The sequence below is a fragment of the Phyllobates terribilis genome, unplaced genomic scaffold (genome assembly GCF_046119375.1).
Source record: "Phyllobates terribilis strain yellow unplaced genomic scaffold, ASM4611937v1 Scaffold_40__1_contigs__length_11209783, whole genome shotgun sequence".
Classification (NCBI taxonomy): domain Eukaryota; kingdom Metazoa; phylum Chordata; class Amphibia; order Anura; family Dendrobatidae; genus Phyllobates; species Phyllobates terribilis.
In genome coordinates, this window is record NW_027362800.1 from 5370725 (window position 1) to 5384619 (window position 13895).

At 45.0% G+C, this 13895-nt stretch overlaps 10 non-coding genes across 10 annotated transcripts; all 10 read right to left on the reverse strand.

Annotated features, from left to right (window-relative positions):
• Window positions 1–821: 821 nt before the first annotated feature.
• On the reverse strand, window positions 822–1012 carry LOC141184834 (U2 spliceosomal RNA). The gene has a single exon (XR_012259552.1). It is a non-coding gene; the product is annotated as a U2 spliceosomal RNA (small nuclear RNA).
• Window positions 1013–2131: 1119 nt separating this feature from the next.
• Window positions 2132–2322, reverse strand: LOC141187923 (U2 spliceosomal RNA). Its single transcript, XR_012262063.1, has one exon. It is a non-coding gene; the product is annotated as a U2 spliceosomal RNA (small nuclear RNA).
• A 1120-nt stretch (window positions 2323–3442) lies between these two features.
• Window positions 3443–3633, reverse strand: LOC141187924 (U2 spliceosomal RNA). The gene has a single exon (XR_012262064.1). It is a non-coding gene; the product is annotated as a U2 spliceosomal RNA (small nuclear RNA).
• Window positions 3634–4753: 1120 nt separating this feature from the next.
• Window positions 4754–4944, reverse strand: LOC141187925 (U2 spliceosomal RNA). Its single transcript, XR_012262065.1, has one exon. It is a non-coding gene; the product is annotated as a U2 spliceosomal RNA (small nuclear RNA).
• A 1120-nt stretch (window positions 4945–6064) lies between these two features.
• Window positions 6065–6255, reverse strand: LOC141187927 (U2 spliceosomal RNA). The gene has a single exon (XR_012262066.1). It is a non-coding gene; the product is annotated as a U2 spliceosomal RNA (small nuclear RNA).
• A 1117-nt stretch (window positions 6256–7372) lies between these two features.
• LOC141187929 (U2 spliceosomal RNA) lies at window positions 7373–7563 on the reverse strand. The gene has a single exon (XR_012262068.1). It is a non-coding gene; the product is annotated as a U2 spliceosomal RNA (small nuclear RNA).
• Window positions 7564–8684: 1121 nt separating this feature from the next.
• Window positions 8685–8875, reverse strand: LOC141187930 (U2 spliceosomal RNA). The gene has a single exon (XR_012262069.1). It is a non-coding gene; the product is annotated as a U2 spliceosomal RNA (small nuclear RNA).
• Window positions 8876–9992: 1117 nt separating this feature from the next.
• Window positions 9993–10183, reverse strand: LOC141187931 (U2 spliceosomal RNA). The gene has a single exon (XR_012262070.1). It is a non-coding gene; the product is annotated as a U2 spliceosomal RNA (small nuclear RNA).
• A 1121-nt stretch (window positions 10184–11304) lies between these two features.
• On the reverse strand, window positions 11305–11495 carry LOC141187932 (U2 spliceosomal RNA). The gene has a single exon (XR_012262071.1). It is a non-coding gene; the product is annotated as a U2 spliceosomal RNA (small nuclear RNA).
• Window positions 11496–12616: 1121 nt separating this feature from the next.
• LOC141187933 (U2 spliceosomal RNA) lies at window positions 12617–12807 on the reverse strand. Its single transcript, XR_012262072.1, has one exon. It is a non-coding gene; the product is annotated as a U2 spliceosomal RNA (small nuclear RNA).
• Window positions 12808–13895: the final 1088 nt, after the last annotated feature.

The window sequence follows — 13895 nt, forward strand, 5'->3', positions numbered from 1 at the left end:
GAGGGTTGCTGATTAATTACCTCTCCTGCTGCTGCTGCTGCTGGCTGTCCAGCAGCAGACTGAAGGTGGCTGCTGCTGTGCGCAGGTATATAAAGGCTCAGAGCCTATTATGACACGCGCAGCCAGCGTTCCATTGCCACATTCCGTCTACTGCAGGCGGGATACCTGGATGGCTGAATGTCACTGAGAAGCTCACAGAGACCGCCATAAGCAACAGTTTAAAAGAATGCCACAGACTAATCAACCAAACTTTTTGGGTTGGTTTCTCTTTTATAGTCTGCAGGCATTAAATGAAAGAAGTCAGTGTTCCAGCAGAGGGAGACAACGTTTCAGAAAAGGCATTGTAGCAAACCAAAAAAGAAATTTTAAGCGCAGCAGAGTAACCAGCTCACATACCTGTTAGCTCAGGTGAGTTTAAAAGGCTGCTGTTGATAACAAGGGCATTTGCTAAATAGATGGTGTGTGTGCAACAATATACTGAAAGGTCAATTATATTGTGCAGCTTATCTCACCACCTGTAGTTATTTAGGTGAAAGCTCCAAAATGCTTGCCTAATATGTCTGTTTATCCAAAAGGAAGTATAGAGGGAGAGCTAGATAGATAGCATTGCATTACATTACATTACATGGCAATGCAATGCACAGTTGCTGAAGTTGAACCAAAATGAGCTTGTCATCTGGCTTCTGCAACTTTTAACATGAAAAATCCAATGAGGAGAAGAAAAGCAAAGCCAAAGAGTCCATCCCAAAATCCGACAAACAAGCAAAATGAACAAAAAGCATTGAATTCAATTCTTTCTGATTTTAGAAACTGCATTAAAGAAGGGGTGCACCGGTCCTGGAGATACTGCAATACCAGGTCAATGCGTGGAGTGGACAGAGCAAGCTATTTTTCCATCTCCCTGTTCTAAAAATCCATTTAATATATGGTCCCCAGATAGGGGACGTATCAGATATTAAACTGATAAGAACAGATACTACACTTGATCTTAGCCAAAAGGCCGAGAAGCGATAACCAGAATTGGTTTCTGACTACGGTGCCACCCAAGGATTCTGAAAAGTCCATTTGTGGAGATGGCCACCTGGACTCCCGTTAAGAAGACATGCTGTCAACCTCTAGATCCCTCACATGCCTGCACTTTTCGGCTTGCTGCTGCTGCAATCCACGCGTTTTAGATCTGCATAACTCCACCTCTTTTAGCACAGTACCCTCAACCCCCGGCTGTTCCCACCCGCCTCAACACCGTTGGAAGGGAGGAGAACCAATTAAGGCGGGGGGGGGTGGAACGAGCAGCTGTCTACCCTTAGCAGGAGGGTTGCTGATTAATTACCTCTCCTGCTGCTGCTGCTGCTGGCTGTCCAGCAGCAGACTGAAGGTGGCTGCTGCTGTGCGCAGGTATATAAAGGCTCAGAGCCTATTATGACACGCGCAGCCAGCGTTCCATTGCCACATTCCGTCTACTGCAGGCGGGATACCTGGATGGCTGAATGTCACTGAGAAGCTCACAGAGACCGCCATAAGCAACAGTTTAAAAGAATGCCACAGACTAATCAACCAAACTTTTTGGGTTGGTTTCTCTTTTATAGTCTGCAGGCATTAAATGAAAGAAGTCAGTGTTCCAGCAGAGGGAGACAACGTTTCAGAAAAGGCATTGTAGCAAACCAAAAAAGAAATTTTAAGCGCAGCAGAGTAACCAGCTCACATACCTGTTAGCTCAGGTGAGTTTAAAAGGCTGCTGTTGATAACAAGGGCATTTGCTAAATAGATGGTGTGTGTGCAACAATATACTGAAAGGTCAATTATATTGTGCAGCTTATCTCACCACCTGTAGTTATTTAGGTGAAAGCTCCAAAATGCTTGCCTAATATGTCTGTTTATCCAAAAGGAAGTATAGAGGGAGAGCTAGATAGATAGCATTGCATTACATTACATTACATGGCAATGCAATGCACAGTTGCTGAAGTTGAACCAAAATGAGCTTGTCATCTGGCTTCTGCAACTTTTAACATGAAAAATCCAATGAGGAGAAGAAAAGCAAAGCCAAAGAGTCCATCCCAAAATCCGACAAACAAGCAAAATGAACAAAAAGCATTGAATTCAATTCTTTCTGATTTTAGAAACTGCATTAAAGAAGGGGTGCACCGGTCCTGGAGATACTGCAATACCAGGTCAATGCGTGGAGTGGACAGAGCAAGCTCTTTTTCCATCTCCCTGTTCTAAAAATCCATTTAATATATGGTCCCCAGATAGGGGACGTATCAGATATTAAACTGATAAGAACAGATACTACACTTGATCTTAGCCAAAAGGCCGAGAAGCGATAACCAGAATTGGTTTCCGACTACGGTGCCACCCAAGGATTCTGAAAAGTCCATTTGTGGAGATGGCCACCTGGACTCCCGTTAAGAAGACATGCTGTCAACCTCTAGATCCCTCACATGCCTGCACTTTTCGGCTTGCTGCTGCTGCAATCCACGCGTTTTAGATCTGCATAACTCCACCTCTTTTAGCACAGTACCCTCAACCCCCGGCTGTTCCCACCCGCCTCAACACCGTTGGAAGGGAGGAGAACAAATTAAGGCGGGGGGGGGGTGGAACGAGCAGCTGTCTACCCTTAGCAGGAGGGTTGCTGATTAATTACCTCTCCTGCTGCTGCTGCTGCTGGCTGTCCAGCAGCAGACTGAAGGTGGCTGCTGCTGTGCGCAGGTATATAAAGGCTCAGAGCCTATTATGACACGCGCAGCCAGCGTTCCATTGCCACATTCCGTCTACTGCAGGCGGGATACCTGGATGGCTGAATGTCACTGAGAAGCTCACAGAGACCGCCATAAGCAACAGTTTAAAAGAATGCCACAGACTAATCAACCAAACTTTTTGGGTTGGTTTCTCTTTTATAGTCTGCAGGCATTAAATGAAAGAAGTCAGTGTTCCAGCAGAGGGAGACAACGTTTCAGAAAAGGCATTGTAGCAAACCAAAAAAGAAATTTTAAGCGCAGCAGAGTAACCAGCTCACATACCTGTTAGCTCAGGTGAGTTTAAAAGGCTGCTGTTGATAACAAGGGCATTTGCTAAATAGATGGTGTGTGTGCAACAATATACTGAAAGGTCAATTATATTGTGCAGCTTATCTCACCACCTGTAGTTATTTAGGTGAAAGCTCCAAAATGCTTGCCTAATATGTCTGTTTATCCAAAAGGAAGTATAGAGGGAGAGCTAGATAGATAGCATTGCATTACATTACATTACATGGCAATGCAATGCACAGTTGCTGAAGTTGAACCAAAATGAGCTTGTCATCTGGCTTCTGCAACTTTTAACATGAAAAATCCAATGAGGAGAAGAAAAGCAAAGCCAAAGAGTCCATCCCAAAATCCGACAAACAAGCAAAATGAACAAAAAGCATTGAATTCAATTCTTTCTGATTTTAGAAACTGCATTAAAGAAGGGGTGCACCGGTCCTGGAGATACTGCAATACCAGGTCAATGCGTGGAGTGGACAGAGCAAGCTCTTTTTCCATCTCCCTGTTCTAAAAATCCATTTAATATATGGTCCCCAGATAGGGGACGTATCAGATATTAAACTGATAAGAACAGATACTACACTTGATCTTAGCCAAAAGGCCGAGAAGCGATAACCAGAATTGGTTTGCGACTACGGTGCCACCCAAGGATTCTGAAAAGTCCATTTGTGGAGATGGCCACCTGGACTCCCGTTAAGAAGACATGCTGTCAACCTCTAGATCCCTCACATGCCTGCACTTTTCGGCTTGCTGCTGCTGCAATCCACGCGTTTTAGATCTGCATAACTCCACCTCTTTTAGCACAGTACCCTCAACCCCCGGCTGTTCCCACCCGCCTCAACACCGTTGGAAGGGAGGAGAACAAATTAAGGCGGGGGGGGGGTGGAACGAGCAGCTGTCTACCCTTAGCAGGAGGGTTGCTGATTAATTACCTCTCCTGCTGCTGCTGCTGCTGGCTGTCCAGCAGCAGACTGAAGGTGGCTGCTGCTGTGCGCAGGTATATAAAGGCTCAGAGCCTATTATGACACGCGCAGCCAGCGTTCCATTGCCACATTCCGTCTACTGCAGGCGGGATACCTGGATGGCTGAATGTCACTGAGAAGCTCACAGAGACCGCCATAAGCAACAGTTTAAAAGAATGCCACAGACTAATCAACCAAACTTTTTGGGTTGGTTTCTCTTTTATAGTCTGCAGGCATTAAATGAAAGAAGTCAGTGTTCCAGCAGAGGGAGACAACGTTTCAGAAAAGGCATTGTAGCAAACCAAAAAAGAAATTTTAAGCGCAGCAGAGTAACCAGCTCACATACCTGTTAGCTCAGGTGAGTTTAAAAGGCTGCTGTTGATAACAAGGGCATTTGCTAAATAGATGGTGTGTGTGCAACAATATACTGAAAGGTCAATTATATTGTGCAGCTTATCTCACCACCTGTAGTTATTTAGGTGAAAGCTCCAAAATGCTTGCCTAATATGTCTGTTTATCCAAAAGGAAGTATAGAGGGAGAGCTAGATAGATAGCATTGCATTACATTACATTACATGGCAATGCAATGCACAGTTGCTGAAGTTGAACCAAAATGAGCTTGTCATCTGGCTTCTGCAACTTTTAACATGAAAAATCCAATGAGGAGAAGAAAAGCAAAGCCAAAGAGTCCATCCCAAAATCCGACAAACAAGCAAAATGAACAAAAAGCATTGAATTCAATTCTTTCTGATTTTAGAAACTGCATTAAAGAAGGGGTGCACCGGTCCTGGAGATACTGCAATACCAGGTCAATGCGTGGAGTGGACAGAGCAAGCTCTTTTTCCATCTCCCTGTTCTAAAAATCCATTTAATATATGGTCCCCAGATAGGGGACGTATCAGATATTAAACTGATAAGAACAGATACTACACTTGATCTTAGCCAAAAGGCCGAGAAGCGATAACCAGAATTGGTTTCCGACTACGGTGCCACCCAAGGATTCTGAAAAGTCCATTTGTGGAGATGGCCACCTGGACTCCCGTTAAGAAGACATGCTGTCAACCTCTAGATCCCTCACATGCCTGCACTTTTCGGCTTGCTGCTGCTGCAATCCACGCGTTTTAGATCTGCATAACTCCACCTCTTTTAGCACAGTACCCTCAACCCCCGGCTGTTCCCACCCGCCTCAACACCGTTGGAAGGGAGGAGAACAAATTAAGGCGGGGGGGGGGTGGAACGAGCAGCTGTCTACCCTTAGCAGGAGGGTTGCTGATTAATTACCTCTCCTGCTGCTGCTGCTGCTGGCTGTCCAGCAGCAGACTGAAGGTGGCTGCTGCTGTGCGCAGGTATATAAAGGCTCAGAGCCTATTATGACACGCGCAGCCAGCGTTCCATTGCCACATTCCGTCTACTGCAGGCGGGATACCTGGATGGCTGAATGTCACTGAGAAGCTCACAGAGACCGCCATAAGCAACAGTTTAAAAGAATGCCACAGACTAATCAACCAAACTTTTTGGGTTGGTTTCTCTTTTATAGTCTGCAGGCATTAAATGAAAGAAGTCAGTGTTCCAGCAGAGGGAGACAACGTTTCAGAAAAGGCATTGTAGCAAACCAAAAAAGAAATTTTAAGCGCAGCAGAGTAACCAGCTCACATACCTGTTAGCTCAGGTGAGTTTAAAAGGCTGCTGTTGATAACAAGGGCATTTGCTAAATAGATGGTGTGTGTGCAACAATATACTGAAAGGTCAATTATATTGTGCAGCTTATCTCACCACCTGTAGTTATTTAGGTGAAAGCTCCAAAATGCTTGCCTAATATGTCTGTTTATCCAAAAGGAAGTATAGAGGGAGAGCTAGATAGATAGCATTGCATTACATTACATTACATGGCAATGCAATGCACAGTTGCTGAAGTTGAACCAAAATGAGCTTGTCATCTGGCTTCTGCAACTTTTAACATGAAAAATCCAATGAGGAGAAGAAAAGCAAAGCCAAAGAGTCCATCCCAAAATCCGACAAACAAGCAAAATGAACAAAAAGCATTGAATTCAATTCTTTCTGATTTTAGAAACTGCATTAAAGAAGGGGTGCACCGGTCCTGGAGATACTGCAATACCAGGTCAATGCGTGGAGTGGACAGAGCAAGCTCTTTTTCCATCTCCCTGTTCTAAAAATCCATTTAATATATGGTCCCCAGATAGGGGACGTATCAGATATTAAACTGATAAGAACAGATACTACACTTGATCTTAGCCAAAAGGCCGAGAAGCGATAACCAGAATTGGTTTCCGACTACGGTGCCACCCAAGGATTCTGAAAAGTCCATTTGTGGAGATGGCCACCTGGACTCCCGTTAAGAAGACATGCTGTCAACCTCTAGATCCCTCACATGCCTGCACTTTTCGGCTTGCTGCTGCTGCAATCCACGCGTTTTAGATCTGCATAACTCCACCTCTTTTAGCACAGTACCCTCAACCCCCGGCTGTTCCCACCCGCCTCAACACCGTTGGAAGGGAGGAGAACCAATTAAGGCGGGGGGGGGGTGGAACGAGCAGCTGTCTACCCTTAGCAGGAGGGTTGCTGATTAATTACCTCTCCTGCTGCTGCTGCTGGCTGTCCAGCAGCAGACTGAAGGTGGCTGCTGCTGTGCGCAGGTATATAAAGGCTCAGAGCCTATTATGACACGCGCAGCCAGCGTTCCATTGCCACATTCCGTCTACTGCAGGCGGGATACCTGGATGGCTGAATGTCACTGAGAAGCTCACAGAGACCGCCATAAGCAACAGTTTAAAAGAATGCCACAGACTAATCAACCAAACTTTTTGGGTTGGTTTCTCTTTTATAGTCTGCAGGCATTAAATGAAAGAAGTCAGTGTTCCAGCAGAGGGAGACAACGTTTCAGAAAAGGCATTGTAGCAAACCAAAAAAGAAATTTTAAGCGCAGCAGAGTAACCAGCTCACATACCTGTTAGCTCAGGTGAGTTTAAAAGGCTGCTGTTGATAACAAGGGCATTTGCTAAATAGATGGTGTGTGTGCAACAATATACTGAAAGGTCAATTATATTGTGCAGCTTATCTCACCACCTGTAGTTATTTAGGTGAAAGCTCCAAAATGCTTGCCTAATATGTCTGTTTATCCAAAAGGAAGTATAGAGGGAGAGCTAGATAGATAGCATTGCATTACATTACATTACATGGCAATGCAATGCACAGTTGCTGAAGTTGAACCAAAATGAGCTTGTCATCTGGCTTCTGCAACTTTTAACATGAAAAATCCAATGAGGAGAAGAAAAGCAAAGCCAAAGAGTCCATCCCAAAATCCGACAAACAAGCAAAATGAACAAAAAGCATTGAATTCAATTCTTTCTGATTTTAGAAACTGCATTAAAGAAGGGGTGCACCGGTCCTGGAGATACTGCAATACCAGGTCAATGCGTGGAGTGGACAGAGCAAGCTCTTTTTCCATCTCCCTGTTCTAAAAATCCATTTAATATATGGTCCCCAGATAGGGGACGTATCAGATATTAAACTGATAAGAACAGATACTACACTTGATCTTAGCCAAAAGGCCGAGAAGCGATAACCAGAATTGGTTTCCGACTACGGTGCCACCCAAGGATTCTGAAAAGTCCATTTGTGGAGATGGCCACCTGGACTCCCGTTAAGAAGACATGCTGTCAACCTCTAGATCCCTCACATGCCTGCACTTTTCGGCTTGCTGCTGCTGCAATCCACGCGTTTTAGATCTGCATAACTCCACCTCTTTTAGCACAGTACCCTCAACCCCCGGCTGTTCCCACCCGCCTCAACACCGTTGGAAGGGAGGAGAACCAATTAAGGCGGTGGGGGGGGTGGAACGAGCAGCTGTCTACCCTTAGCAGGAGGGTTGCTGATTAATTACCTCTCCTGCTGCTGCTGCTGCTGTCTGTCCAGCAGCAGACTGAAGGTGGCTGCTGCTGTGCGCAGGTATATAAAGGCTCAGAGCCTATTATGACACGCGCAGCCAGCGTTCCATTGCCACATTCCGTCTACTGCAGGCGGGATACCTGGATGGCTGAATGTCACTGAGAAGCTCACAGAGACCGCCATAAGCAACAGTTTAAAAGAATGCCACAGACTAATCAACCAAACTTTTTGGGTTGGTTTCTCTTTTATAGTCTGCAGGCATTAAATGAAAGAAGTCAGTGTTCCAGCAGAGGGAGACAACGTTTCAGAAAAGGCATTGTAGCAAACCAAAAAAGAAATTTTAAGCGCAGCAGAGTAACCAGCTCACATACCTGTTAGCTCAGGTGAGTTTAAAAGGCTGCTGTTGATAACAAGGGCATTTGCTAAATAGATGGTGTGTGTGCAACAATATACTGAAAGGTCAATTATATTGTGCAGCTTATCTCACCGCCTGTAGTTATTTAGGTGAAAGCTCCAAAATGCTTGCCTAATATGTCTGTTTATCCAAAAGGAAGTATAGAGGGAGAGCTAGATAGATAGCATTGCATTACATTACATTACATGGCAATGCAATGCACAGTTGCTGAAGTTGAACCAAAATGAGCTTGTCATCTGGCTTCTGCAACTTTTAACATGAAAAATCCAATGAGGAGAAGAAAAGCAAAGCCAAAGAGTCCATCCCAAAATCCGACAAACAAGCAAAATGAACAAAAAGCATTGAATTCAATTCTTTCTGATTTTAGAAACTGCATTAAAGAAGGGGTGCACCGGTCCTGGAGATACTGCAATACCAGGTCAATGCGTGGAGTGGACAGAGCAAGCTCTTTTTCCATCTCCCTGTTCTAAAAATCCATTTAATATATGGTCCCCAGATAGGGGACGTATCAGATATTAAACTGATAAGAACAGATACTACACTTGATCTTAGCCAAAAGGCCGAGAAGCGATAACCAGAATTGGTTTCCGACTACGGTGCCACCCAAGGATTCTGAAAAGTCCATTTGTGGAGATGGCCACCTGGACTCCCGTTAAGAAGACATGCTGTCAACCTCTAGATCCCTCACATGCCTGCACTTTTCGGCTTGCTGCTGCTGCAATCCACGCGTTTTAGATCTGCATAACTCCACCTCTTTTAGCACAGTACCCTCAACCCCCGGCTGTTCCCACCCGCCTCAACACCGTTGGAAGGGAGGAGAACCAATTAAGGCGGGGGGGGGGTGGAACGAGCAGCTGTCTACCCTTAGCAGGAGGGTTGCTGATTAATTACCTCTCCTGCTGCTGCTGCTGGCTGTCCAGCAGCAGACTGAAGGTGGCTGCTGCTGTGCGCAGGTATATAAAGGCTCAGAGCCTATTATGACACGCGCAGCCAGCGTTCCATTGCCACATTCCGTCTACTGCAGGCGGGATACCTGGATGGCTGAATGTCACTGAGAAGCTCACAGAGACCGCCATAAGCAACAGTTTAAAAGAATGCCACAGACTAATCAACCAAACTTTTTGGGTTGGTTTCTCTTTTATAGTCTGCAGGCATTAAATGAAAGAAGTCAGTGTTCCAGCAGAGGGAGACAACGTTTCAGAAAAGGCATTGTAGCAAACCAAAAAAGAAATTTTAAGCGCAGCAGAGTAACCAGCTCACATACCTGTTAGCTCAGGTGAGTTTAAAAGGCTGCTGTTGATAACAAGGGCATTTGCTAAATAGATGGTGTGTGTGCAACAATATACTGAAAGGTCAATTATATTGTGCAGCTTATCTCACCACCTGTAGTTATTTAGGTGAAAGCTCCAAAATGCTTGCCTAATATGTCTGTTTATCCAAAAGGAAGTATAGAGGGAGAGCTAGATAGATAGCATTGCATTACATTACATTACATGGCAATGCAATGCACAGTTGCTGAAGTTGAACCAAAATGAGCTTGTCATCTGGCTTCTGCAACTTTTAACATGAAAAATCCAATGAGGAGAAGAAAAGCAAAGCCAAAGAGTCCATCCCAAAATCCGACAAACAAGCAAAATGAACAAAAAGCATTGAATTCAATTCTTTCTGATTTTAGAAACTGCATTAAAGAAGGGGTGCACCGGTCCTGGAGATACTGCAATACCAGGTCAATGCGTGGAGTGGACAGAGCAAGCTCTTTTTCCATCTCCCTGTTCTAAAAATCCATTTAATATATGGTCCCCAGATAGGGGACGTATCAGATATTAAACTGATAAGAACAGATACTACACTTGATCTTAGCCAAAAGGCCGAGAAGCGATAACCAGAATTGGTTTCCGACTACGGTGCCACCCAAGGATTCTGAAAAGTCCATTTGTGGAGATGGCCACCTGGACTCCCGTTAAGAAGACATGCTGTCAACCTCTAGATCCCTCACATGCCTGCACTTTTCGGCTTGCTGCTGCTGCAATCCACGCGTTTTAGATCTGCATAACTCCACCTCTTTTAGCACAGTACCCTCAACCCCCGGCTGTTCCCACCCGCCTCAACACCGTTGGAAGGGAGGAGAACCAATTAAGGCGGTGGGGGGGGTGGAACGAGCAGCTGTCTACCCTTAGCAGGAGGGTTGCTGATTAATTACCTCTCCTGCTGCTGCTGCTGCTGTCTGTCCAGCAGCAGACTGAAGGTGGCTGCTGCTGTGCGCAGGTATATAAAGGCTCAGAGCCTATTATGACACGCGCAGCCAGCGTTCCATTGCCACATTCCGTCTACTGCAGGCGGGATACCTGGATGGCTGAATGTCACTGAGAAGCTCACAGAGACCGCCATAAGCAACAGTTTAAAAGAATGCCACAGACTAATCAACCAAACTTTTTGGGTTGGTTTCTCTTTTATAGTCTGCAGGCATTAAATGAAAGAAGTCAGTGTTCCAGCAGAGGGAGACAACGTTTCAGAAAAGGCATTGTAGCAAACCAAAAAAGAAATTTTAAGCGCAGCAGAGTAACCAGCTCACATACCTGTTAGCTCAGGTGAGTTTAAAAGGCTGCTGTTGATAACAAGGGCATTTGCTAAATAGATGGTGTGTGTGCAACAATATACTGAAAGGTCAATTATATTGTGCAGCTTATCTCACCGCCTGTAGTTATTTAGGTGAAAGCTCCAAAATGCTTGCCTAATATGTCTGTTTATCCAAAAGGAAGTATAGAGGGAGAGCTAGATAGATAGCATTGCATTACATTACATTACATGGCAATGCAATGCACAGTTGCTGAAGTTGAACCAAAATGAGCTTGTCATCTGGCTTCTGCAACTTTTAACATGAAAAATCCAATGAGGAGAAGAAAAGCAAAGCCAAAGAGTCCATCCCAAAATCCGACAAACAAGCAAAATGAACAAAAAGCATTGAATTCAATTCTTTCTGATTTTAGAAACTGCATTAAAGAAGGGGTGCACCGGTCCTGGAGATACTGCAATACCAGGTCAATGCGTGGAGTGGACAGAGCAAGCTCTTTTTCCATCTCCCTGTTCTAAAAATCCATTTAATATATGGTCCCCAGATAGGGGACGTATCAGATATTAAACTGATAAGAACAGATACTACACTTGATCTTAGCCAAAAGGCCGAGAAGCGATAACCAGAATTGGTTTCCGACTACGGTGCCACCCAAGGATTCTGAAAAGTCCATTTGTGGAGATGGCCACCTGGACTCCCGTTAAGAAGACATGCTGTCAACCTCTAGATCCCTCAAATGCCTGCACTTTTCGGCTTGCTGCTGCTGCAATCCACGCGTTTTAGATCTGCATAACTCCACCTCTTTTAGCACAGTACCCTCAACCCCCGGCTGTTCCCACCCGCCTCAACACCGTTGGAAGGGAGGAGAACCAATTAAGGCGGGGGGGGGGGTGGAACGAGCAGCTGTCTACCCTTAGCAGGAGGGTTGCTGATTAATTACCTCTCCTGCTGCTGCTGCTGCTGGCTGTCCAGCAGCAGACTGAAGGTGGCTGCTGCTGTGCGCAGGTATATAAAGGCTCAGAGCCTATTATGACACGCGCAGCCAGCGTTCCATTGCCACATTCCGTCTACTGCAGGCGGGATACCTGGATGGCTGAATGTCACTGAGAAGCTCACAGAGACCGCCATAAGCAACAGTTTAAAAGAATGCCACAGACTAATCAACCAAACTTTTTGGGTTGGTTTCTCTTTTATAGTCTGCAGGCATTAAATGAAAGAAGTCAGTGTTCCAGCAGAGGGAGACAACGTTTCAGAAAAGGCATTGTAGCAAACCAAAAAAGAAATTTTAAGCGCAGCAGAGTAACCAGCTCACATACCTGTTAGCTCAGGTGAGTTTAAAAGGCTGCTGTTGATAACAAGGGCATTTGCTAAATAGATGGTGTGTGTGCAACAATATACTGAAAGGTCAATTATATTGTGCAGCTTATCTCACCACCTGTAGTTATTTAGGTGAAAGCTCCAAAATGCTTGCCTAATATGTCTGTTTATCCAAAAGGAAGTATAGAGGGAGAGCTAGATAGATAGCATTGCATTACATTACATTACATGGCAATGCAATGCACAGTTGCTGAAGTTGAACCAAAATGAGCTTGTCATCTGGCTTCTGCAACTTTTAACATGAAAAATCCAATGAGGAGAAGAAAAGCAAAGCCAAAGAGTCCATCCCAAAATCCGACAAACAAGCAAAATGAACAAAAAGCATTGAATTCAATTCTTTCTGATTTTAGAAACTGCATTAAAGAAGGGGTGCACCGGTCCTGGAGATACTGCAATACCAGGTCAATGCGTGGAGTGGACAGAGCAAGCTCTTTTTCCATCTCCCTGTTCTAAAAATCCATTTAATATATGGTCCCCAGATAGGGGACGTATCAGATATTAAACTGATAAGAACAGATACTACACTTGATCTTAGCCAAAAGGCCGAGAAGCGATAACCAGAATTGGTTTCCGACTACGGTGCCACCCAAGGATTCTGAAAAGTCCATTTGTGGAGATGGCCACCTGGACTCCCGTTAAGAAGACATGCTGTCAACCTCTAGATCCCTCACATGCCTGCACTTTTCGGCTTGCTGCTGCTGCAATCCACGCGTTTTAGATCTGCATAACTCCACCTCTTTTAGCACAGTACCCTCAACCCCCGGCTGTTCCCACCCGCCTCAACACCGTTGGAAGGGAGGAGAACCAATTAAGGCGGGGGGGGGGGTGGAACGAGCAGCTGTCTACCCTTAGCAGGAGGGTTGCTGATTAATTACCTCTCCTGCTGCTGCTGCTGGCTGTCCAGCAGCAGACTGAAGGTGGCTGCTGCTGTGCGCAGGTATATAAAGGCTCAGAGCCTATTATGACACGCGCAGCCAGCGTTCCATTGCCACATTCCGTCTACTGCAGGCGGGATACCTGGATGGCTGAATGTCACTGAGAAGCTCACAGAGACCGCCATAAGCAACAGTTTAAAAGAATGCCACAGACTAATCAACCAAACTTTTTGGGTTGGTTTCTCTTTTATAGTCTGCAGGCATTAAATGAAAGAAGTCAGTGTTCCAGCAGAGGGAGACAACGTTTCAGAAAAGGCATTGTAGCAAACCAAAAAAGAAATTTTAAGCGCAGCAGAGTAACCAGCTCACATACCTGTTAGCTCAGGTGAGTTTAAAAGGCTGCTGTTGATAACAAGGGCATTTGCTAAATAGATGGTGTGTGTGCAACAATATACTGAAAGGTCAATTATATTGTGCAGCTTATCTCACCACCTGTAGTTATTTAGGTGAAAGCTCCAAAATGCTTGCCTAATATGTCTGTTTATCCAAAAGGAAGTATAGAGGGAGAGCTAGATAGATAGCATTGCATTACATTACATTACATGGCAATGCAATGCACAGTTGCTGAAGTTGAACCAAAATGAGCTTGTCATCTGGCTTCTGCAACTTTTAACATGAAAAATCCAATGAGGAGAAGAAAAGCAAAGCCAAAGAGTCCATCCCAAAATCCGACAAACAAGCAAAATGAACAAAAAGCATTGAATTCAA